Here is a 26,460-nt window from a genome sequence, read left to right on the forward strand (position 1 = left end):
AAGTAAAGGAACTGTAGTTCCCTATTTAGATCTGCAACATGTCCAGGTTCTGGAGTCAAATTTACATACTTTCAGAGCTAGTAGCAAGGGTGACATTTCTGATTGCTATATTTCCCTGTCCTCCAAGAAATAGGAGGACTTTTTCAACTACAATCAATATATTCAGAAATTTGACTTTATTTTCAACAATGTCACCATGATTCCTTGTGGCATAATGTGTACCAGCTAGATCTCAAACCAACACAAATCCAGTTATGGAGCCTTTTTTGACAAACTGCAATTTCAGTGAGCAATAGTATTTCACAAACCAAAGCCTTTTAATGGATGGCTGCTGAATTTAATGCTTTGCTTTAGTTGGATTTTTTTTTTAATGCTAGTACATTTCATCCTACTATCTGAAAGCAAAAATTTCTTAGTTTCCCATCAGAATAATTACCTTATGAATTTACACTGCTTATCTGCTGACCTGTTTATCAATCCCCCTCCCTAATAACTTTTAAACACATTGTCCAATTTCAACAAAATTTAACAAAAGGCTAATGTCTGAAAAATATCAAACTCCCAGAAGTGTTCTGAAGATGAATGGCTGGATAAAAAGAAGAGAGCATTAGCTAGTGATCCCACGAAGGGAAAGCCAGGAGGTTCAGCGCTTAGCAGCACTTGGCTGACCAAGTCAGCACAAATCTCATTTTGGAAATGTACTGTCTGCTGTTTCTTGGTCGTCTGTCATGCTGAATAAAGTTAGGTAGAGTGCATGGGAAACATTGCAAGTATTTCTGTATGCATATGTGTGTGTATATGTATTTTTAAAAAAAAAATAAATAAAAAAGTAGGAAAAATAGAATGAAGCCAAGAGTCCAGTAGGAAAGAGGCTGTAAGGGACATTTGTGGCATGTGGGAAGCACAGGAGTATGGAAAGGTTCGGGGGGGTGAAGGAAGCTGGAAGTATCAGTGAAGGATCTGAGGACATGAGAAAGACAGGTATCATAGCAGAAGGTGCGTGAGTGTAAGAGGAAACAGAGTTGCTGCAGAGGTGCCATGGGGCCGTGGCAAAGGAGCTGGGTCGTGCTCTGGCTGTGTAGGAGAAGGAGGACACATGCTGTTCATTGAAAGCCAGGCTTCATTGGTTGCTTGTACAGCTCACGCAACATTGGGCTTATTTAAAACTGACCAATAAAAAGATAGTTCAAGTATCTAACTCACAAGGTATTTAATGAAATATTTCAGTTTAAAGCAAATGATACAATAGGAAGTAGTGGGAACCCCATTCTTCAAAAGAAACTGTAAAAATTCCATTTCAGTTCAGCCTCGAACTATTTTTTCCACTGCTTTGCTTCAGCCATTGAACTGAAAAATTGGTTATTTACCTAACAGTTATACTTAAAAATGTTTGCAACACAGGCATGGCCAGTACCTTTCACTCAGAGCTTTGCTGTGGGGGCAGCTCACAAAACGTGCCCGGGAACTGGTGCTGCCTATTAAGTTCTGGCCGACAAGATCTCAGGCTGTGCTTCAGAGAATTTGTTCCCTTGTTCAGCAAAAGATAAACAAGGTAGAACCAACCGACCTGCCTCCACCGATAATAATCTTCCTAGGAGATACCATCATTTCAGCAGATGCTGGAAGAAACTTTTCTGAAGGTCAGCACATACAAAATAATCAATTCTCATCTACAGATCATAATTCAAATGTGCCAAATGCTGGAAGAGCTTATCCTACCAGGTTTGTGAGATGAAGTCCACAGTACTGATTGAAGCCATGATGTTTGCTGCAGCTGACCAACTGAACAGGCCATGGGCCATGCCTGGGGAACTTCTTTTTAACTTCCAGAAAATAGATACTATTTCTGATGAGCAGTAGGGAAGCAGTGCCCACAGTATCACTGGTTTGTAGATAAGCAAAAAGCTATATTCACAAATACTGTCAATCAACACTTTGCAGCAATTTCCTTTAAAGAGAAAAAGATAGAGAAGAGCTAGTCTAGAAAATTCCGCATTTTGGAGATGCAGCATTTGTCTTGTTACGGCTGAGGAAAACGTGGGATAAAAGCAAGTGCCGTTAGCGTGCATCCTCGCCGACACTGCTCCAGGGTGTGCTGCGTCCCGCAGCTCCATGCAGGCTTCAGTCACCTTTTAGGCTGAACCCACACCCAACACCTCCCGCAGACAGTGTAGGGCATGAGTGGGTTTGGCCAGCAGAGTGGGCATCCAGGATAAACCTCCGTCACCTGATTTCTGCTGCGGCTGCAACAAATGACTTCAACGCTCACAGCAGTGTGAGCAAGATCTGAATCAAGCCTGTAATCTTTGTTCTAACAAAACTGTGGAGACAGTTTTCTTCTCCTGAAACAAAAACCTCATTATCCTCAGTCCAGCTGACTAAACCTAGAGACTGAGCTGGAGTCAGATTATAACTCCCGGTTCAAAGCAGCTAAAAGAAAGATGGGCTGAATGGAAAGGTTTTGGTACCCAATGGAAAAATCTTCTTAATTCAATTACTTCACATGCTGAGACAGTTTTAGGAGAGCATTAGATACATCTAAACTCAGCCTGCAGCAGCATATTCTTCCATGCACATGCCTCCCTGAGCTTAGGAGGGAAGGAGGTCACTGTGGCGACACGGTGGGGTTTGGAGATGCTGGCCCTTGAGGGACACTGCTTTCTCCAGGGTGGAGGCAGCTGCAGCAGCATGGCTCTGTACCAGCACCCAGCCCAGAGGTGACGTGCCTCAGCACAGCCTTGAGCTGACACAGCCAGATTAGGTTTAGGACTCAGCTAATATCCGCACAGCGCCTTGTGCCAGGTGAATGTGCTTTGAGCTGCTGGTTTGGTCTCTGCATTTCAATTTCTCTGTGTCGTTTCCCTCCTCTGGATGCTGCTGAGGTGCTGTTTCCATCTGGAAAGGAACATTTCAGGTATTTTTGTCTTTGGCCATGTGTATATCTCCTAACAGAGCATGGTGCACAGATCCCCTAAGCTCACAGCAGCCCACGCAGACACCGGGCAGAGCCTGGCTCAGGTCTTCACAGCCTCGTAGCTGTGTTAGTGCAGTACTGGCTGAGCTAAGAAACCCTGTTGTCGTGCAGTATTTATGGGATTGAGTGGAGATTTAACCCCCTGTCACAGCTGCATTCCCCCTTTCAGATGCAGGCAGCTGCGCAGGGTCCTCTGAGTTGTGCCATTTTGTGTGATGAACAAACACCAAGCGTCCCCCAGCACCACTGCCCAGTCTGCCTCGTCAAGAGCTTGTCTAGCCCTCTGCAATCAAAAGAAATTCTCAGGAAAGGGAGAAGTAATTGAGTGCTGGAATACTACAGTTGGCTGGATTCAAAATGAACACTGTGATTTTGCTCAAAAGCACCCAAAAAGCATAACAGGAGGAGGCTGGAATCAGCTCCTGCCTTGAGGCCAGAGCAGAGGAGTGGGCAGTCAAAAGACTATTTCCAATTCTGTATGACTTTGGACAAAGCATGTAACTGCTCCGTGCCTCAGTTTCCCCATCTGTCCTGTGGAGGCTCCAGCACTATTTGCTTGCCTCCAGCATCTTCTGTAAGGATTTTTCAATTAACACTTCTGGAATGGTTGGAGTTCCTCAAGAGGAAGATAAGGATAAAAGTGCATATAACTGTAAAAAACAATTTGCTAAAAATAACTCTCACGAAACATTTGTCAAATTGAGGAAGTTGAAAGGAGGTGCTGTTTTGTTCAAATAGCACAAGGGAGAGCCAAAGAGGGAATGGCACAAACCTCATCCTGCTCAGAGCGACGAGGCCAAGCAGCGTTGCAGGCGTTGCATCTGCACGGCGCAGCTCTACGTCCCAAACAGACCTGCATTTCTCCGGCAAACGCGGGAGGTGAGGTGCATCTGTATATAGCGAGCAGGGCAGGATGTGATGGGAGGACAGCGATGCCGGGGGGGGACGAGGTGACACCTGCTCCTCACGGTGCTGAGCAGCTTGGCAGGCGGCTGCCGTGCTCCCGGCTGCCAGGAGGGATGCAGCCGGGGCTGAGAGCTGCTCTCATTAATGCTGCACCAGGCTCCTCTGCACTCCGGTCAGCTCAGGGCTTTTGCGTTTTCACTTATGCAAGCAGCAACCCTCGAAACTGTACGGTACAGGGAGAAAACTCTGTGTCTCATTGATCAGCGGGTTCAGCAGGACCGGTGTGCATTGAGTGATTGCCATGAGAAACTTCAGCTGCTGTAGCAACTGCTCCGGCTGAGCTGCTGGCGATCGGCAGTAAGAAGCGTTCACCAAGACACATACAAATAAAACATGTAGTTGCTTTGATATCTCAGTCTTTGTTTGCTACAAGCATTCATATCAGTGATTGGCTAGCTCACAGCAAATTCTGAGAAAGACCAACCAAAAAAGTTGCATATTCTGCACAGGTTTTCTCTCTGTGGCTTCACCTCGTTAGTTAGAAATCTTTGATATTTTTTCTGCTTTCTCTGAAAGTTTCAGATACTTGATTGGGAAGAAGACAAACATACCACATGAAGTTAGGAACCATCCTCCCAGAACTATTAAGAGTAGCGAGCAGAAGATGGAGCAGCTCAGAATAGCACAAGCAGAACAAGCAGGTTGAGCTGTGTGAACAACAAACATGCGGAAATCAAACCCCATTACCACAGAAATAACCAGCAGAAATCATGGAGATAAATTCAATGAATAAAATATTTACTTGGGGAAGTTTCCCCCCTCTCCGAATTGAATACAGAGTGGTTTCCACTCAGTTTTCCAGCAGATGTTTGGTCCAAGACAGAAGTCAATCTGTCAGGCAAAGAAATGAGTGGGCTTCTCCACGAGCAGCCATTTCTGCCCCTGGATCGGTTAGGGATGGAGTTGCAATGTGCTTTTGTGCACCAGCATCTACCATCGCCTTGGTACTGCCCAGACCACTTTGGCCAGGAGCCGGATAATCCAGCTCTGTCTTCAGTTTACACACCTTCCCATGACTGTGAGGTTTTCGTGATAATGGAGGCGAATTGACCATTTTAAGGCACATTCTAAACAAAATGCTGCCCCATCCATCAAGAGGTGCCTCCAGCCCTGGAGGTTCTCATGCTGGATACACATCTCGTGCTAATGGAGTTCCCTCCAAATGAATTTACCTGGATTTCCTTGCAGGCTGTCTGCATGGCTAACATTTTAGCAGCACTTGAAAACTCGAGCTTTAAAAGCCTGGAAGAGCATTATAATATGTATTGTTCTATCCACATCTTCTTAAGTAACAAAAAAGTATCAGTTGGTTAGAAACCGATCCTTTTTGATACATGGCAGTGTGGCTTTTCATTTGAACCACTATAATTTTCACTTTGGGGAGAGGAGAAGCAGCTTTTTCCTGACACAGTAGTGACACAAAAGTAAGATTTTTATTCTAGTACATGAACTTAAATAAGGATATTAAATCATAAGTCTATTTAGCTTTTGTATACACACTTCTGGTCTCCATTGGAATATATAGTCTCCATTAGCAATGAATGTGTTATGGCACAGTAGGGTGCTTTGGATGCTCTCTTGGATGCTCATACTAATGGTGTGCATTGCGTAGGAGCTGATCCGACGGTTCATCGCCACCAGATGAAGGAGGTCCAGTTGCCTTCCCCACCTCAACCCTCTGCCCCCAGGTGCAGGCTCCATCCTCTTGCCTCGTGGCTGCTGGGCTGCATGTAGGAGCTCACAGAGCAAAAAAAGTGAATACATTCCTGTTGTGTTAGTGATCAGATCAGCCCACAGAAACACCTCGTGGGCTCCAGCAGCACCCGGACTGTTGTTGCACAACACACAGTCTGTGGGTTCGGGAGGGAGGGAGAGTCAAACCTGCTCTTGGGGGAGACAAGCTCTTAAATTGGCACGGGTGCTGGCTGACCTTAAAAGTATCTCAGGCCCTTTGGAAAGACTGGCTCATCCTGAAGTGCTCAGTACATATTGCAAAGGAGGAATTAGCCAGCTGTGCGATTTCATCTGAGGCACCGTTAGGAGGGGGTTCCCACTCAGGTAACCGCACAGAAGCCTTCCAGCATTGGCACCTGCTTGCGTTAAACGCTGTATTCACTGTAGTTAACTGCAATGCCAATGTGTGAATGAAACTGGGTCATGCTTCTGCAAAATCTAAATAAGGCATTATTAACGTGTCCATCAGCTATCAAGGATGTGATACGTTCTGCAAACTATTCATTAATTCTGTACAAAACCAGTGACAGGTACGGTATTGTTTTCACAGCTGGGGGTTAAGGATGTCTCATACGCAAACCTGCAAAATCTGCCTGGTTTGGGGATTTACCATCATTTTCTTAAAATGAGTAAAATGTAGATGAACATTGGAGATATTCACCTGAACTCCTCAAAGCGAGTCAGTAATTACTAACTATTAATCCCATTGTACTTTGATTTTGTGAATTGTAAAACACTTTTCCGCATCATGGAACAGATTGTCTGATCCACTTGGGAGCTGATGAAACTTAACAGCAACGACCTCTCTCTTTTCGAGACACATCGCCCTGTCTCAGAATAGTAGGTGAATCCAAGTGCCTTACACCCTGCAGCTAAGTCCGACTTCAGCAGTGCAGGGGCAGGGGGGAGCAGCATAAGGCACCGATTTCCCATGGGTACAAGGAACCTTAAAACCTTTTCATGGAGTGGGATCAGCCTCGCAGGGAGTGTGAGCCTACCATGCCAAAGCCACTGGGAGCTTTTTCACTGACCTCAAGGAGAGCTGGATCAGGCCAGCATCCATTTCCACCATAAGAAAAGGAGAGTTAAGCTGCATGATAAAAGCACCGTTCTCCTTTGCAGTGAGGGCATCCACGCAAGAATTAAGTGCGCTTTATAATCACACCTTCAGCTAAATTCCTTCATCTTTCCTCAACATCTGCCTTTAGACATGCCCCACCTGAACACCACCATTTCATGTTGGCACCAACCAATTTAATGGAGCTGACTTCCAAAAATATTCAGTGTCTCCCCGGCAGCCTTACAATGGCATATATTCCTGTAGCCAAACTTCCACAATCGTGCAATGAAAACTGGAAGATATGTAAGGAAATATTTACAGACACTCTGGGACTCACAGTTATGGTTTTGGAGTTATATGCATGCTTTTTTTTCCCCTGTGTTTAAAAAAGATGTGTATAACAGCACTACAATATTATTACACATTGTAATTACACAGCCTAATTACATGATTAGTCTTTACACTAATTACACAATTAAAAACCATTACAGAAATGATGTGAATGTATTTGAATCAATTAAAATATTTTTAAACCCACCAAGGCAACTGACTAACAAAAAACCATCGAGGGGTAGCAGGCAAACCTGCCAAATCACGGTATGATACCCCATCGGGTCCTGTGAGAAACTCCTTGGTGCTGTTTTACTCTTGGATGAACAGGAATATGGAACATCGCAGGTAAATGTTAAAAAGAAACATTTTGTGCTCCATGTACCTGGAGCAGAATTTTGTAATGCCTTTTAGCATGGTTGCTCTACAGCAAAAGATTTATAGCCAAGATCTGGTGCCGGCATCTTGAGAACCTGGAAAAGGCGTGTTGTTCATGGCGAGTCAAGCTGCTGATTAACTCGATTGAATCCAGCCCTGTCTGACACGGATGGTTGTGAACATGTGCAAAGCGCAGGGAAATTATAGAGCAGGGCTATACCAAGAGATGTGGGCAGAAAACAGACAGCCTATGAGGTTCAGTGCCCCCAGGGCAGATGGGGAAGACAGAGACAAGGCTGGGCTATGGTGTCGGTGCCAGCTCCACTGCCATCAGGATTACCAGGGGAAGATGCTGGAGCCATCGCCCAAGCAGCAGAGCACGAGCACAGGTATGCACGTACTCCCCTGCCTGGCGTCTGGGTGCCCTACAGTGAGGACCATGGCTGCCACCTTGCTCCGTTGAGAAGACCTGAGGATGTCCCTTCTGCTGTTAACGAGAGTCACGAGACCTGAGTCTCTTGTGCAGAAAATCCCCTTTTCCAGAGAACATCTGGCAGCCTATTGGTGGGAAATTGTAGAGAAATCTTTCTCTACCAGGCATGCTTCTGCTCTCTGGAAACAAACACTTCATTTTTAGGGCTGTCGATGTAATTTTTTTCTGTGAGCACTAGACTCACCTGAGAACATTCTAAGCCCTGGGACATTTCCAGACTGAAAGGGAATGCGATTGGCTCATTTATCCCAAACCTTGCCAAAAAACAGTCTCATTATGATCACTAGCATAGACAATGCATAGAAAACAATTTACTGGGTTTGTCTATATCTTGCTTTATTTCTGTCTAAGCACTAAGGGCTATTAATGCACCCACAGGATTTGTGTATAGATTAACAGCAGATCAGTAGCCTAATTGATGCAGCATTAGTCATAGGCTCCCAGCCCTGCCAGCAGTGAATGATTAGGTATTTTTCCGGCATGAGCCTGCTTTGGGGAATCCCACTCCCAGACTTTACAGTTCCTCTTTATATGTGAAAGTGAGAACATTATTTAGGCTTTGATAAGCAGTGTCTTCTACCTGCAGCATAACCATTAGAAGCTCAGCAGATGTGTTTCATGAGATATATAACCCTTTCAAGCTCCTTTTTATCCTGAAGGCACAATAAAACCTTCACACAAGATAAAGATAGTGAGTCTAACTTCCATAGTTTTGTTCAGCTTCATGTAAATTTGTTCTGTTTACAGTTCATTTTGCAGTTTTATTCTCCATTCATTCCATATGGTTATTTTAAAATACCTGTATCAGTGTCTCCCTGTATATATCTCCCACTCCATTCTGGGCTTTACTTTTTCTTCCCTGAACAGCAGGGCTGCTCTGCTCAAGAAGCTGTTCTTTTTTCCTCTTCATTTCTTACAGTTCAATCACATTTTAATAAACTCCAGAAGGCACACCTGTATTTTTCTCGCAGTGACTAAGGTACATCCCCCATAGGTTCAGGTGAAGCTCAGACAGCAGTACCCAACATGATATAGATATGGAGCCCATATGCTGGTTTCAAGCACATCACACTAGTGAGCCAACTCCAACTGTATCTCTCTCAGCCCATGCTTCACACATCTACCGGGGTCAGTTCTGCTCTTCCCTGTTTGACCTGAGCAGAAATACTGAGTTACACAACCAAGAGATCTGAATTATGGTTGGAGCCCAGTTCTTCAGTCCCGTCTGGGGACTTCATTTCCACTCCATTTCAGAGATGCAGGCAAACTCCACACAGAAGGGCCAGAGCTAGCATCAGGCTAGCTTGTGCAGGCACAGCAATGCAGAAGTAATAGCATAGGCTAAATGTATCCCTAAATAAATCCCTTTGTGTGTTGGTTTTGCGTGGCAAGGTTTTGGTAGCAGGGGGGACTACAGGGGTGGCTTCTGTGAGAAGCTGCTAGAAGCTTCCCCTGTGTCTGACAGAGCCAATGCCAGCCGGCTCCAAGACGACCCAACCCACCACGCTTTGGATGCTGGATAATACTGGTGAATGACACCTACATTGTTGCACATGCACTGTTGTAAGTCTTGCAAGGTAGAGGACAGGCCACAACTATCCTCATTTATCCTTGATTACAAGCTGCAATCACATTACCAGATAGCTGCAACATAGACATATCTTCATTTGGGTTTGCCTTGCATCCCCAGTATATCTCTTCTGCGATAGCATGGCCAATGACAACACAGCCACTGGCACGGTTCAGGTGGGATTCAGATCCAGAAGAAGACACCCATATGTAGATGTCCACATATGAGGTACCTAACCCGTGTATCAAGGGAGATCTAGTTGGTACTCATCCATGGAGAGCAGAGTGCAGAGTCAGCTCATCCTTCATGAGATGCACATCAAGTGCCCACATTTAAGTGCCCACTGCCATTTGAGATTCCCAATACCCACAGCGGTCTGGGGATGACCTACCATCGGGATATACCTATTTTCATCCACTATCTTCTAAAGGAGCCCAGAGGGTTGGTTGTGATTAGATTATGTTTTTTAAACAGATAATGAACTCTGCAACCTTCCTCCTAGTGTAAATGAAACTGAAATACAAAAGCACGTCATCCAACTTGTCCATCAGAGGGGCAAACACATCTTCCATAGCTAGTTTGGGCTCCCTGGCTATGACTGTATTAATAAACTGTACATGAACAAGGGCTGAAGCAAGGTCCCCAGTTGTCCAGGCTGTTAGCATACTGTTGGTGCACTCCCTGGCCCAGTTTTGACTTATTTGGGGCAAGGGCGATAGGCATTGAAAATTGTAAAATATTAAGTATGTGTAGCAGACTGGCCTGGATTTAGAAAAACAAATGTGACAAGTAGTTGGAAATTAAGCCAAAGAGCAAGATTTTGTGGTTGCATCTGCCTCACTGAAAGGCAAAGACATTTCATGAACATAACGACATGTGGAAACCAGGTTAAATTAGGCATCAAATATATCAGATAATATACTGTTACAAAGAAACTTGAAAAATGAAAGATTTCAAATGGCAGTTCTTCAAATGAGAAATGCAGTGCTTGCTTTGGGGATCCCTGTTTGCTGTGAGGTTTTTCTCGGGGATAGGGGAGCTTGTAACACCTTGCAGCCATAACCAGGAACTCGATCCTGCATCCCTCATGCAAACTAAATTTCCAGAGCTGATTTTTTAAGTGAACAGAGCAGGACCTTTCCTTAAATATCTGCCCTCTGCTGAGTCATCAGTGCTGGAGGATGAGGTCCTCTCTCGGCTCGGATGCAGCAATGGGATTAACACCCTGCTCTCAGCCCCTCCTGCCGCCTGTTCATCCATCAGTGTCAGTTCTGCTTTTCCCCCAAAATTAGATTAATCTGTCATTCTGGAAGTGATAGCTCAAACTATTTTCATACAGTGTTACTGCAGAGAAAATGTCTGAAGAACTTTCCCCACTGTCTTACTGTACTCCTTTGCTCCGCGTGGGTGGCAGTGACTGCACCGGGCTGAGTCCAGACCAGATCCGTCTGTGTGATTGCAGTTCTTTCATTAAAACCAGACTCTCGCCCTTTTTAGTTCCTGAGCGCCCCAATACGATTTCTTCAAGGATTAAATTGTGCCATTTACTAAATATTCCATATCCTTAACTAGACCAGATAGCAAGGTGAACAGTTAAGCCTCCTGTAGCTTTACAAGGCAGACATCCTCCCTGCCATCACGCCAATCAAATTCCAGATAAATTGCCCCCATGAAATATCTGACCTACTAACTAAGGCGATTTAGTACGGCCCTAATTGGCGTAACTGCTGTCAGTAGGCGAATAATTTGGTAAGTTCTGGCACCTGAATAACTTGTGGATAAATTTTGTGCATCTCAGTTACATAACTGAATTTGGAAAATAAGTTCCTCAAACCACATGTCTGGCACTTGGGTTCCCGACTTTAGTTTTGACAGGTTACCTCAAGCCAGGTTCCCAGCCACTCCACTGCATGTGATGTGTTTTCTCAGTATGCAACACTCGTAGAAAGTTCCAAATGGTTGAATGCTCCCGAGAAAATTTGGTACTTGAGCAAGCAGATCATTAAATCGCACAGCAGACATCGGTGAGGCTGGCTGACATAGGAGACTGCCCGCCGCTGACCTTTCTGCTTTTCTCTGCTTTTTGTGGTTCAACAAGTGTGTTGTAGGCACAGATCATAGACAGCATTTCTCCTAAACATGACTAAAAATGCATAAGAAATGAAAAAATTATAAGCTGAGAGATTTTTTTCCCTGTTGGGACTCCTGCCAACCTTGATATAAGCATTGTTGATTTTCTTTTTTCCCCAAATATATTTTTTTCCAGAAGAAATAAAAGAAAAACTTCCATTTCTCTTTTTAAATAATATCAAGGGGATGATGCTGTGCAGGCACAGTAAAATAAAATCAAGCTTTCTATTAGAAAAACAAATAATTTATGACTTGAGGAAGAAAGAGAGTTTTGCTAAGCTCCAACTAATTTGAATACTATCAACTATTTAAGGTTAGAAATGCATTCCTTGCCAGTAGAAAGATTATATTTGATGGGTTTGATGGTGGAAAACAAAGGCAGCTTGCAAATCACGATTGATTTATTGATACAAATATTTTTTTCTTTTTTAGACAAAAATATTTACATTTAAATTTAGTTCACGATATTTTTCTTATTTTTAATCCATTCACATACAAAAGCTAACGACAATATAGAGGAATATGCATAAAGTTTAGACAGCTCAAGGTTATCTTTATATGTGTATTCTATTATTAATGTCCATAATCATTTTGATTTTCTTCTAATCTGTCAGCATTCAGGAGGAAATGTGCTGGAATGTAAAAATTCTTCACAATTTACAGGCAACAAACAACAAGATTTTCTTGACATTAATTTGGGAAGGAGAAAACATCTCTAAATAAATTTTTAATAACTGAAGGGCAAATGCTCAGTTTGATCCCCTGTCATTCCTCAGACTGAAGTGAAGCAGAAGTAGCCCCAAGTGTTCATAAGCCTGATCCAGCACTTCATATTCCAGGAAAAGAAAAAAAAACAACCAAAAAGAAACACAAAACACTTTGTGCTTTCTCCAACCCAAAACTCTAAAAAAAAAAAAAAAAAAAAAGAAGAAAAACATTTTTCTCATCGAGGTCAAATTGGGTAGATCCCAACTCACAGCAGTATACTTAGGGTGTTTGAGGGCTGGGGATTTGCAGGCACTGATGGCCTGTCCTCAAAGGCTGCTTCCCCATCACCCTGGAATGAGCATCCAGGGTCTCAGCCTTGCCCCTGCGAGGCAGAGCATGACCATCTCCCCTCCAAAAGAAAAAAAATAAGTGGTATGCTTAAAAAAATTAAATATCTACTCCAAAATGAAAATCTGAATGAGGCATTATTTAATGTGAGAACTACTTAATGAAATGCAAAAGTTTTGCATTAGTTCAACTGAAATGTTACTGCCAGTGTAAGTTATTCTGGCAACGAAACAGAGGGGAGGAGGGAAGCTACTGGAGGGCCTGGCTGTTGGAAGTGACATTTCCATGGCTGCCATCTCCAGAGCTCCTGTCTTCACCAAACTCCACCCCACCATGCATGGGACCGTGCAATAAGGGGGGCTGCAGGCACACTGAAACATGTTTGAGCTCCCTTGGGGTAAAATCGTGTCACCTCAGTTCAGAAGAAGGTGCCATATCGGAGGGGAGCCTGGGGTGTTGGGTTTGTGACCTGCTCCTGTAGGACCTTGGTTTCTTTGTGCCTCAGGCTTGTCAGCCCAGCTGCGCGGTTATGGATGAAACGCGCATTCCCAAAGCCCACTGCTCTCTCTGGAAAGCCCCTTTCCTGTCCCTCTCGCGCTCTCACCAGGTGAGCGAGCTCTGCGTTTCATCTTGCAAAATGGGGTCATAACACTGTGGGGGAAAGGAGAAGCCCCTGACCCATGGGGAAGCCCTGGGGAGGTGATGGGGCAGGAGGCATAGGGAAGCAATGGGCTGATGGTAACGGGACCAGAGACCTGCTGGTAACATAGCCAACAGGGAGAGCAAAAACTGAATCAAGCTACAACTTGCTGCCTCACAGCGGGAGAAACAGGGGGTCTCTTAGAAGAAGGCATTTAATTGTTGCTTTGGTATATGCCAAATGAAGGGTGACCTTCAGCAACCTGACCTAGTGCAAGATGTCCCTGCCCTCAGCAGTGGGGTTGGACTAGAAGATCTGTGAAGGTTCCTTCCAGTCCAAACCCTTATGGCTCTAGAGTTCACAGTCCTTTGCTGATGATGGGCTAGGACGTTTCTTCACACAAAGGATTACGGTCTTACGGTTTCATCCCACTTATACTCCATGTCTGGAGAGCCGGGTGAGGGACTGAGCCACTGGCGCTGGCGACCCAGACAGACCACCGCGGCCACCGGCTGTCACTGCTCCTGAGGGAGACACTGCAACATGGCCGGTCATGGGCGTGCGTGGATCCAGCATACCCCGGGCCAGAGCTGCAAGAGTCCTTCCCCCTCCTCCCTCGATTGAAACCCTTTCACTGTTCCGTAAATGAACTCGCGGTGTTGCAGCGAACAGAAATCACCTGACAGCAGGAACCTCACTGGGGCTTTGCCGCCTGGCTGCTTCCAAATCTAGATTTTATGAAGTCTGATCACTTCAGTGAATAACCTCTTGACCCTGGTGTCCATCTATCACCCAGAGCAATGTGTTTGCCAACAGGAATATCCAGTTGGACAGTCAATCATTTAATAAGCTTTTCTTCCTACACAGATTTTATTGATTTTCTCTTTTAGCGAGAGCAAAAGACTAGATTGTCAGAGCAGGTGTTCTGCAGTTCTTGCATCCTTTCCTCATGTATCCTTTGTTTTATTTCCCTCTGTATGATTTCCGTTGTCCCTTATTGCCACAGATACGCTTCCTGTCATCTCTGTGCCCCGAAGCATCTCATTTTCTTTTCACTTGTACCTTGATTAATGTCTTCATAAGTTTTGCTTTCCTCTACTTTACTACGGAGTAGTTCCCCTAGAAGGCTCTTTTCTGTGAAAAGCATTGTTTTGGGGATTGGTGTTTTTTTTGTTATTGTCATTAATTTCCACTTCTCCGTTTCTCTTTGGCAATTCCAGGTATTTTATCCTGATCTTTATATTGATTTCTTTGTTGTACAAGTTAGCAAGGTTTTGTTTAATTGTTGTTAAATCAGCTGATTTAAATGTTCATCTCTACCAGCCAGAATGCTGTACTTTTAATTGCCTGCAAATGTGGACTTTGGGTCTAATTTGCCCCTTATTTCTGATTGTTTAATTAAGACAATTATAGAAAAGTCAATGGATTATACCATGGCCAAACTGGTAGAGGCTCACAACAAAGACTGCAGTTAAGCCTTCCAATGTTCCGTCAAATAACTCATTCTCCGTCCTTTTGAAAAAACATAACTGACTCATTAGTTTTGCCATTTGTTACTCCTCTCTACCTCCTTAAAAAAAATAAATCAGGAAGTATTTCTGTGCTTAACCACACATTAGTGAGTGATATCACTCAAGGAAGAGCTTTTTCCCTTGTAACTCAGCTACCTGCACTCTTGCATCCCAGGACCAGCTGCAGCAGCTACTTTCCTTGGGAAGTCATGGGAAGAAAATACGTGAGGGGTCCTGGAGGAAGGAGTGTGGGCTGGGAAGAGAGCAGGATCTTAAATTTCTTACTGTATCATCACGAGACCAGGCAATTGCCTGCTGAGCATCCATAGGTGATCTGCAGCTTGTCAGTGGGGATTACTCTTTGGGAACCACTCGTGAGGTGGAGGAAAGTTACTGTATCCAAGGACTGAATCCTCAGGGGTCACAGATGTGCAGTCTGGGATAACACAAGGCACTGCAAATTCAACCACAGTCCACATGTCTGTCTTCTCCAAGGGCTGCTGCACCTATGCACCATTGCCAGCACTGTTCAGATTTTTGCTCTTGCTTCTGTAGTAAGTGTATGAAGATTTTGGTAGTTGCTTTAAATTTGGAGTAAAGGACTCTCCATCCTGAAAAAGTCTAGAAGCACCAAGATAGGGTGTTAGCATTCCTTGCTTATTTTCAGCCCAGCTCTCCTCTCACTAAAGAGATGCATTTTGGCAAAGACAAATTTTTGAAAGCCTGAAACGGTGTTCTGTGACGCAGTCACCTTCCTGTTGCAAAGCCAAGTGTGGGAGTTAATTTTTGCCAGCATCTTGCCATGAGACTGACAACTTAAAGGAATAAAAAATAGCTACAGTCAGTTTCAAAGAAGGTGGGGATTATTGTTTTGCCGCAGGTGACATCATGCCCACCTTATTTTGAGTCTTTTAGCTCTGTTGAGTTCAGTCCTGCCGTAAATTGAAAATATTATAGTTATATTAGAAACCATTTGCTAGATGCAAAGGCAGAGCCGCAGCACAGTGTGGCTGGTCCGGGCTGTGGGGACTGACGCACAGACAGAGCGTGCACAGCTGAGCTCACCAGCTAAGTGAGGGTGAAGCTCTCTAACAGGCATTTGAAGGATGTTGTTGCTCCACTGGGGAAAAAAAAATTGTTTATCTTTGTGGAAGATTGGAAGATTGGGACATGGAGAGAGAGAATGGGGAGGAAATGTATTTCTGTTAAGAAAAAGCATTGAGTTTCAGATAGAAAACTCTCTCAGAATGATGAGACAGGTTTTTCTCCCGAATAATCCCCTTGGGAAAGACATCGCCCGCTGGAGTCACATCAGCCTGGCTCAGTGCCCCAAGCTGCGTGCCCTGCGGGGATGGGTGTGAGCCGGCGTGGTCGCCTCTGCAATGACCCGCCGTCCCCTCTGCTCATTAGGAGGAGTTTCGGTGAGGTCAGATGAGCTGCAAGGCATTTTGGAAACACACCCAGCCAGGCTTTGAGGAGTAAATCCCGGTGCTGGTTCCTGGCATGACTGTCCTGGAAGGAGAGAGAGAAAACAGGGGCCTCTTGTCCCTGCACAGACCCCAGCTGGCATGCACATCCCTGCCCTACCTCCAGACGGCTCGTACAGGGTCCCGGAGCTTGAAGCTGGAAGAGACAACCAGATTTTATCACACCTCTTAAAATCTCACACAGTCATGCTCGTATTGGGATGGACTGAAACATAGCACGTGTACAAGAAAATTATCTCACCCAGAAAAGCATCGTGACATCTGCATCAAGCACTGCGGACTCCTTCCCTTCCCTCAGCAGCTTGTTTCCAACCCTCACTATTAATGTGTTTTGCCTAATTTCCTCTTCAGATATATCTGGTTTCAGCTTTCAACCATTTGTCCTTTTCCACCAGATTAAAGAGCTCTTTTCTCCCCATGAATATAGTTATTCACTGTAATCAAGACTTTTCAATCTTCTTTTTGATAAGCTAGACAAATAATGCTTTTTAAATTTTTCTCTCCCCATTAGGTGCCTTCTCTAGTCCTTGGCTGACTTTTGCAGTTCTTCTCTGCATCCTTCCCAGCTTTTCAGCATCCTCAGTGGTACATACTAAGAGTGCAGATAGCACACGCATATCAGCCTCAGATCCTGCCTGTGTCTCAGCATCCCTTGTTTACCCATCCAAGGTCTCATTAGCTTTCTCAGCTATAACAGGACTTGAGGTTTCATCTTCTTCTTCTTTGGCTTCTAAATCCTTTAGAGGAAAAGTAGCACTTAACTAGAGCAGCCATTATTTCTTCTTCTGCGGAGTTTAACTCTGTATTTAGCTGTAATTAAAAACAGCAGATCTGGCTGAGGAAGCAACAGGTCTCATATGGCTGCCTTCTCTTCTTCATTTAAACCTAACATCAATTCTTGTGCAAGCTACAGATTTTATCAGCCATGTTTTAATGTAGCATCTGCACTGTTGATGAACAGTTTTAGGTCTAGGAAACAATCTGTATATACCCCTACTAGGAACACCCCTGTTTAATGATGGTGGCTCATTGTCAAATGCTGCTCAGAGAAAGCAGTTCTTCATCTTTGTTTCATATGTGCTTTATTAAGCCTACATAGTGCTAGTGTTATACCCTGCACATCAAGTCAACCACCTTAGAAAGTCTTTTTTTAATTGCAAAAGTCCACATTTTTTATAAGCTAACTTGAAATTTGAGGCGGTAGCAAAAAGTTTGTCTACGCTGGGGGCTCCACTATCACTGTGTTAGTTCGGCAGCTGGAGGCAATCTCCACCCTTAATGGCAGAGCCACTGTGCGTCTTTATTTACCCTGGTGCCATACCTACCTCGTTAGCAGCGCAAGTACAGAGCCAGTTCAAGAGAGAAACTCATCCACATCAATTCACTGAGAAAGTTATGACAGTGTTAGAGAGAAACAAATGTAATTTTTTAATAAACATTTTTCTGGGCAAACATAGGCATTTACTCAACAATAGTTCTGTTACCCACGCAGAGGGAGTACCTACCTGTGGGAGGTTTTTATTCAGGCATGGAAGGGAGAGCGTTCCCTCCTACCTGAAATCCCAGACAGCACATGACAAATCTGAAGATGCACGTGGCCAAAGGAGGCAGCCCTGGCTAGGAATGAGTACCGCAGCCAGGCACCAAAGCTTGGTCTCCTCCTGGCCCTGTGGAGGTCTCCAGGGGGGCTGTGATATGTCTCAGCAGACTTTTCATTGTGACAGCCACCCGGGAAAGTTTAATACAGTAGAAGGTAGGATGAACAATAACTGCCTTCCTGGAATACAGGGGTAGGAAACAGCGGGGGTGCATAGAAATGCTCTCTAGTAGAAGCAGCTCTCCAGCAGCCAGGAAAAGCTGAGCGTTTCCTCTGCATTTTGTGCAGAGCTCAGCAGGCTTGTATTTCAAATGCATCCTGGCCTTTACATTTTCTGTCATCTAGCACAGACAATCCTGCACTGTATTGGCTTTCCTGGATCCCAAGCTTAGGAACCCATCTCTCCGCTAACGCTGCAAGCTATCTGCCTATTACATCCTGCTTTGTGAATGCTTGAGGGGCGTGAGGTCCCCGAGAGGTGGGTGCTACAGCACTATGGCACGACACTATGACCGCTTTATGAGTCTAACCCACAGGACATGAACAGCCCCAGAGTGCTCTGCACCAGCACAGCAGTGGTGGGATAGGTCTACACTGACGTTTAGTTGTCAAGGTCTTTATGACTGATTTTCACAATCAAAATTCTGGAAAAAAACTCCATCCAAATATTATTTATTTAATATTTGAGTATTACCGTGCCAGCCACAGGAAAGTTGATGAATCTTGTCTCCTCTCAGAGTCAGGAACTCCTTAGGCAATGATATAGGTTCTCAAAAACTGCTGAAATGCTGCACTGAAACTTTAAAGAAAAAAATGCAACCTGAGGCAGAAAGAAGTCACAGAAGATTCCAGTCCAAATTATTAGCATTGGGGGTATTTATTAGCAGCTGCAAACAGGAGAGCGCAAAACACTCGGCAAACAGCACGGCGGGCAGCATGGCACTCGGTACAGCTGCCTCCCCTCTGCAGCGCGGAGCAATGGGGCTGTGGAGGGGGGGTCCTCCAGCACCCCAATGCTTCCTGGCTGCCAGCCACCGCCTTCTGATGATAAAGCAAATTTTAGGAGTCCCTTTGTTTAAAGCAGTTGTTAAGTTTGCAGCACTAAGTTGCTTTCTGCAAAGAAATAGGTGAAGTCTAGACCTAAGGCATTCCCACCGAGCTGGATGCAAGTTTTTTTTGGGTTCCTTTGAAATCTTCCTCCTCTTTCATTGCAGAATTTCTCACTAATAATTGTTCCTTTTTCACCCTTTCCTGCTGGAATAAGGACTTTTGTCCCTTCACATATGTCAACGACGCGGCTGCTGTGGGACAGTGAGGAAGAAAGTGGTGCAGGAGGCTGGCGGAGGTTAACCTTTTCAAAAGGATTTTGGGGGGACCCAGTTTCAACTTACTTTCAGAAAGGAAATATCCAGCAAAATCAATTCCTGTGCTGAGAAGTTCAAGGCACCCAATATCATTAGCTACTTCTGAGAGACTTGGTCCCAGCATTCAGCAGAAGAGAAGGGCAAGGTGCAGCTCTTCCATCCTGCATGAGCATCCACCCACCCCGGGGTGACTCCCTGGCCTCTGTGTCTGTGTTTGAAGGACGATCCCATTGCCCCCCAGCTGGGGTTTCTCCCTGGTCGCTGTGGCTGCGGCTGTGCCGTGCTGACTGGTTACCTGCCCAGCTGTGCTGGGGTGACCTTTATTGCCCTGCGCTGTGGAAGCTGTTCCACTTGTTATAAATATCTCAGAATTCACTGCACGGGGGAACCGAAACTAGGGCTTCCTCCCTCTGCTGCGAGGAGCAGGAACGGGTGCTTTGAGTTAGACCCTTTGGTCTGCGGCCACTGGCTGTTATGAAGAATGGTATTTTCCTTCCCCCTTCTGCACACAGGTGGTACTTGGGTTATAGTTTCTCTGAACGCTTTTTGTTGCAATTTTGCCTTTGAAATACGCACCTTTTAGAAGTCACTCCAAATTCTGATTGCATCTCTGTTTCTCCTGAGGAGATGAGGGAGTGCACTACCTGTGTCCAAATTACAGTTAGCTGCCCAGGTGCCATACACAAGCCAAGTGGGGTGAATAGTGAGAAGAGGAGCACGGCAGCAGTTCGCAGCCATTGCTGTATATTTTACTCCTTGTACTGTTACTATATTAAATTGCTACTTGCAGAAAGAGCAGGAATGCCCCTGAAAAAAATGCAGACACAAGGATGCCAGGAGGGAGCAGGAATAGCAGTGACACGCCAGCTGGCTGTCAGCTCGTTAGACTCAGCACTCGTTCCTGTCCGCGCCAGCCTGCAATTTCAGGGGAGCTGTAGCTGCTCATTCCTGGGTGGAATTTGGGTCACCACTTTTCTTTGAACATTTTGATGATTGCCTACCACATTTGGTAATGATAAGTGCTCAGTGTGGGAGAATTTACAGGCACGATGTTGCTGCAAGTGGAGAAGGAGCTTGGCTGTGACCAAAGAGAGGTGGTCCACGTGGCTTCTGGGTCCCCTGGCCCTGTGCAGCAAGAGGCTGGTGCTGAGCAGTGCTGGCAGTTCCCAGCTCCTGCTGAAGAAAGCAGAAGGAAGCCGGTGGCCCTCCAAAATGTAAAGGACTGGATGGGCCTCCAAGGGACCCACACTTGGATGGTGCAGGGAAGGCACTCGCCCTGTGCAGACGTGCCCTCCATCGGCCGTGCCATCCAAAGGAGAAGGACCACAACAGTAATGTCAGCTGGAAGACATCTGTTCTCATGGGGTGGGGACTCTCTTGAAGTTAATTACACTGGCCCTAGTATTACAGTTACACATGGCATTTATCCAATATTCATCTAAATGAGTTTATTCTGGTCCTGCATAACTGATTCCTGATTTATATTAGTTTGATATCCCAGTCTGACCCCTTATCTAGTGTGCTGCATACTGATGGTTAGAAAACTTAATTTGTCCTAGAATAGCCTGGTTTTGCAAGAGGACATTGCACTGAGAGCCTTTTCTTGTATAATAATTTTGCTTTAGAAACTGATTACTCATGATTCCTATCAGATCTGAATTGCAGATATCTGGGGGAGTGTAGCATTGGGATATTTTAGATTTAAATCGCTCAGCTATCTGTTCTACTGCAACTCTCTTCTAAAATAGACTTTATGTTATAAATTACTTTATAGATTTGTAAAGCATGACATAGAAACATTATATACCCTGTAAGAGCTTTAAAATTAATTTGTTCTTGAATGTGTCCATGTATGAATGAATTTGACATAAGCCTTTCAATTTTATGCTTCACTACAGAAAGTGTACAAAGTACAAACCGTAAATCAACCGCCACACTTGCTGAAATGACTACTCAGCTATGAAAAGAGTCTGCCCGATATTTAAAGAAGATTTAGATACAAAAATAATATGTACAAGGGAGCTGACATACAGCCTTGGGACTTTCTAACCTAAAACAGTGAGATCAGTGAAGTAGCATCAATGTGCAGATCCTTCAGGTTGGGGCTGGCTCACAGAGTGGCGAGGAGATTGCAGGGAGGCATCTGGGATTGTAATATTGTCTTGACCACTGTGTTGGTGGAGCCAACCAGCATCCCTCCTGCGTGCGCAGGTAGAGCTCTCAGGCATGGGCTGTCACAGAAAGTGGTGGTTTCAGTGTGCGTGATTGATGTTCGGAGGCGGTGAGCAGTATTTACCAGCAACATTTTTAGTTCTTTTATTAATTAAAAAATGCAATTTGGGCTTATAACAATTCTTTATGAATTTGGGTCAAATTCAGTAATGGTTTTATCTGATAAATAGTTTGGACCTTGATGGTAGTTTCCCTCTTCGCTCCCAGGTGCACTGATGATGGAGCAGGATGTGTGACTCCAGCCCTCACTTTCCTGGGAGACAGGGGCTGCCACTGCCTTCCTTCAGGGCAGCCGCTGCTCATCCATCACACTGCCAGGAATTTTTGGGGAATGTGTCTGAAATCTCTTCTTTCAATATGGTTTAATTTGATGTAAATGGCTTCAATGGCCATTGCCACCAAGCTAAAACCCAGTGGTGGTGTGCCTCAACCAAAGGCTGTACGAGGCTGCAGAGTCACTCCAACACATGCGCTTCCCCTCTCAACTGCTGAGCATTTGTACAGTTGCAATGAAACGTAAAAGCCACACCAGGAGAACTGGAGAACATCTTATTTCAGGTGACCTCTGGCTGGAACTAGGGAACATCTCTAGTAAAAGAAGGGCTTTGGCTCAAATTCCTGTGTGTAGCACAGTCTGGTTTTGCTCTCAGTGAACATCTTTACCTTTGAGTACCAGGTCAGGGAAGAATAGCTGCCATACCTGACTCTTCCACTTTGTGATGCCAGGCTTTTTTCCCTTTACTTTTATACCATGTCCCTCAAATTGTGTCATTTACTGTTCTGAAATTAAATTTTTCAGGATTGCGTTTTGGAAGGTTGATAGTAATCTTTTTTTTCTGGTTCTGCTGCTGAACCAAAAAAAAAAAAAATCAATGATTGTTACAGCTGCCATGGTACGAACCCTTCACTCACTTTTCCGTGAGTGATGCTGGGAGTCTAGGGAAACCTGAAACAAAAGCAGCAACTTAAAAGGGAAAGAAACTAAAAGGGACCTCACCCAACTGCCGTAGAGATAAATATTGAAAATCCTGTTGACTGTAGTGATTCAGCAAAGAGATCTTTGTCCTTAATACCACAGGTGAGTTTACTATATAAGAAGACATACACTTCAGAAGCAAAACCAAACCTTTAGATTGAGGAAATAACTTCAAGAACAGATCTTTTAAAAATCATGCATTGATGATAATAACATAAAGGGATGAAAACTGAAGGTATGATTAAACAGATTAAGTCTAAACTTAGTGCTTCTCTGAGAAGACAGTGGAAATAAGCTTTGGTCAGGAAAATATGTGAGAAGTACAGTTTTTCTTTTCAATAGGGAGTAAATGCTGTATTCTTATAATAACAGGCACAATGTGGTGCTTTTATTCCATAGTTTAAAGGATGTTTAATAGCTTAGGTAATGGAGGTTCCAGCACCCCTGCATTGCATGTCTTAGATACTATCCCTAACATGTTTTGCACACAAAAGAGCTACTTAAAAGAAAGTGTTATTATTATTACTAACACCCAATTCCTACTAAAAACCCAACAATGCTTTTTATGCAGGCAATTATTATTATTACTACTAATTATCCTGTATATGAATAATATTACCGCTACTATTAATAGCTGCCTGCATAAAAAATGTTGTTGAGTTTTCAGGTGTTTCTTTTTTCCAAAGTCTATAGGGAAATGTTTTCTCCAAGTGTTTTTATTTAAAAATGTGGCAGAACTACTAAGATGTGGTACACTTCTCAGCTCAGCCTTGCTATTAGGGTGCCCTGGGATCCAGGCAGGTGCTCGGAGACTCATGCTCCAGTTCCTGCTTTCTCTGATGCAGAAACCAACTCGGTGCTATCTCTGCTTCTCTTACCCATTCCTCTCCCAGTCAGCATGGGAGAAGGAGAAAAATGCCTTCTCCTCCTCCCTGCTGGCTCCAACAATGAAGGTAGATCTGGCTCCAGAGTGCGGGTCTCCATCCAGCAAAGCTTTTAAGCATGCGATTAATCCATCCCCATTTAGAAAAGTCCAGACACAGCTACATTTTGCCAAGCAAGACGTGGGAGTGTACGCCAATTTAGGCACTTTGGTAAGTGCTCTGGTGAGCAAGGATGGGCAGCTGGTATGGGACCACAGGAGGGCAACAGGGAATGGCAGAGGGGGAGGGCAGCTCTGGTGGCATCAGGGCAGCGAGAGTGAGGAGGGCTGAGGGTCAGACCATGACTCAGAAAAGCCCATTTCTGTTTCACTACCTTTGCTGGCTCCAGTGTCACCTTTTTCCAAGTCACTTCACTGTGCCATTAGTTAATAGCAATATCCTTCTGAGATTTACACACACAAAGAGCAAATTATGAAAGCCAAGTGTGAGTGATGACATCTTTGGTGAAATTACCTGTCTTTGGTGGTAATTTCCATTATCTCTCTAGAAGTTGCTTGAAGTCCTTGATTCTGCCCTTGGGGGCACAGCTGGGATCTCACAGGTGTCTTCCACTGCTTCTTCACACATTCACCGTCAGGATCTGCCCCATCAGCTCAGGGACATGGAAGAAGACATGAGTCAGAGTGAAATGTTTGGCTCATGGGCTCAGAGTAACCCTCCAAACACCGTGGGCAGATTTAAGGGCAGCCAAGAGAAAGTAAAGCACAGACCCTCTGCTAGCGGCAGGCTGCACATGTCACAGCCATGGGGTCCAGCATCAACGCCCACAGGGAAAACGGCGGCTTTCAGGCAAGTTATTTTCAAGAATGAAAACAACTGAGTGGATGGGAAGGAGGGTGAGATTTCTGTTACTGGAAGAAAAAATGAACACGATAAATAAAGACCAGATCGGCTGAAGAGCACAGCCTCTTTCAAGAGGCCCTTGGCACTGCCCGGGGCCGAACCCCAACTCAGCAGAAGAGAGCAGAGTGTGAATCCAGATGTTCACGTTGTCCCGAATTACACGCTCAGAGTACTCTTCAACACCCAGGCAGCCTGTCGCCACGACTGCTACTTACCTTTGGTATGTGGGCTGTTAATTCCCTGGCACATTTGAAGCGCCTGATGAAAATGTCTCTGATGATCTCAATTTGGAAGCCCTTCTTCTACAAAAGGCTTCACAGGAAAGTTTCATTTTAGGAGATATACATACCCAAAAAGTGCTAAAGACTGTATTGTTCAAGAAAAATGTATGAATTGCTGTCATCTAAAATAAGCATCTATTGCAGCTTGATGTACAGCAGAAACTTTCTGGATGTTATAAAAATAGCCCCTTGTATTAATCTGACAGGTCTAGCTCCCACAGGGGTGTACAAAGCCTTAGCGCTGGCAAACGCCTTCTGATGATGCCTTGCTGAGTCACTACATCACCAGCTCCTGACAGAAAGTCTTCATCTACATAGTCCGTGCTTCACTAATTGCTGTGATGTGTAAAATAGGGCATGTGAGGATGATACAGGTTACAGGGGCTGGACTGTGATGTTTAATTATAAACTACAAAATCTCAGCATCATAAAGATTGTTTCCATTAGTGATCTGACAAGGTTTCTTACATCTTACTGCAAGACATCTGTGGCTTTAACTCAGCAAGTGCTTTCCTTTTCCCTCAAGAGTAGAATTTCATCTTAAGAAACAAATTAAACAAATACTTTTTATACTAAATATGCTTAACCTAAAGCTTTTCTCCCTATGATTTCATAAATGCCTTGAGATTATAGAGGCTCAGCTAGCTTAGTAAAGATGAATTGCCTGTGATCCTGGGAATACAGCCATTGCATTAGTTATTCTTCCTTTCCATTGCGCTAGGCTTTTTGTAAATAATCTGCATGTTTAATCAATGGAGACTAATTAAGAAGACAGGGCATGTTTTATTGTTGGATTAAAACCTGTTCATTGCCATAGGCAAGATGTCATCAGTATTTCTAGATGAAAATTACTACTTGCTATATACATCATGGAGAATTTTACTGTAATCATTTAAAAAGCTAAAAGAATATTTTGTCACTGGGTACAAACAGTGATACGCAGATTTACAACTATGTACCCAAATGCATTATTCACCCATGTATATGATATTTTGAAAGAAAGAGATTGTAACAAATTTGATTACTTCTTCCTATACCCCTAAATTCAAGGATTCCAAAAGGCAGAAGATTCCCATTAAACTACCTCCATAGCAAGGCTGCTCAACACAGCTAAATAAAACCAGTCAAGTGTTAACATCAGTTATTGCACTGTAAATATGGACTTTCTTCAGTGACTTTAATAGATTTTTTCCTAAATTCATAGTGGTAACAAAACAGGTATCACTGCCCCAAACAGCTGATTTATATGCCAAATAATATGGTGGAGTAGATGCCACTCAGGGCCAGATCTATCAACTTTGCTCGTACAAACATTTAAATCGCATTGATTTAAACAGGATCAATCAAGCCAGCAGGATTCGCTCAGACAACATCCATGTTAGCAGTAGGAGCAGCGCTGCAGGGTGAAACAGGTTGTGCTGGGGGCCCAATGTCCATACCAGCGGCATGGTGGAGAGAGGACATTATTCCAGCCAAGCTCCCGCTGGGCCCCACAGCTGCCTATTATCAGCTGGAACAAGCACACTAGATGGAAAATCCACCTCAGAAATGTTCTCCTGATCCCAGCTGAAACACGGATGTGGGCACATACCCAGATGGCCCCAGGCCTGCCAGTATCTCATGCGCATTGTCATGGTTTACCAAAGAAAAGAGATTGGGGATCAGTCTTCCCAGCTCACCACCAAGTGCTGGGTCATTCTCATGACTGGCTTGTTCAGGAGACAGCCATCAGCTATATATACTTAACCTGCTTAGAAACCTATATTGTATGTGTATTTTGGGGTACGGACTCAGTAAGGCTCAGTGAAAGGTACATCCCTCAAAAGATGCCAAGGAGGAACTCAAGGAAGGACAAGAGTTTTACCTCTGACCAAAGGAAAACATTGTTTATTAA

The 26,460-nt window shown here is 44.3% G+C and overlaps 1 protein-coding gene across 3 annotated transcripts in view; it reads left to right on the forward strand.

The window, feature by feature from the left end:
- Positions 1-26,460, forward strand: part of LHFPL3 (LHFPL tetraspan subfamily member 3) — a 259,508-nt gene that overhangs the window by 195,750 nt on the left and 37,298 nt on the right. The gene's annotated exons all lie outside the window — the stretch shown is intronic.

Source organism: Balearica regulorum, chromosome 1 (assembly GCF_011004875.1).
Source record: "Balearica regulorum gibbericeps isolate bBalReg1 chromosome 1, bBalReg1.pri, whole genome shotgun sequence".
Classification (NCBI taxonomy): domain Eukaryota; kingdom Metazoa; phylum Chordata; class Aves; order Gruiformes; family Gruidae; genus Balearica; species Balearica regulorum.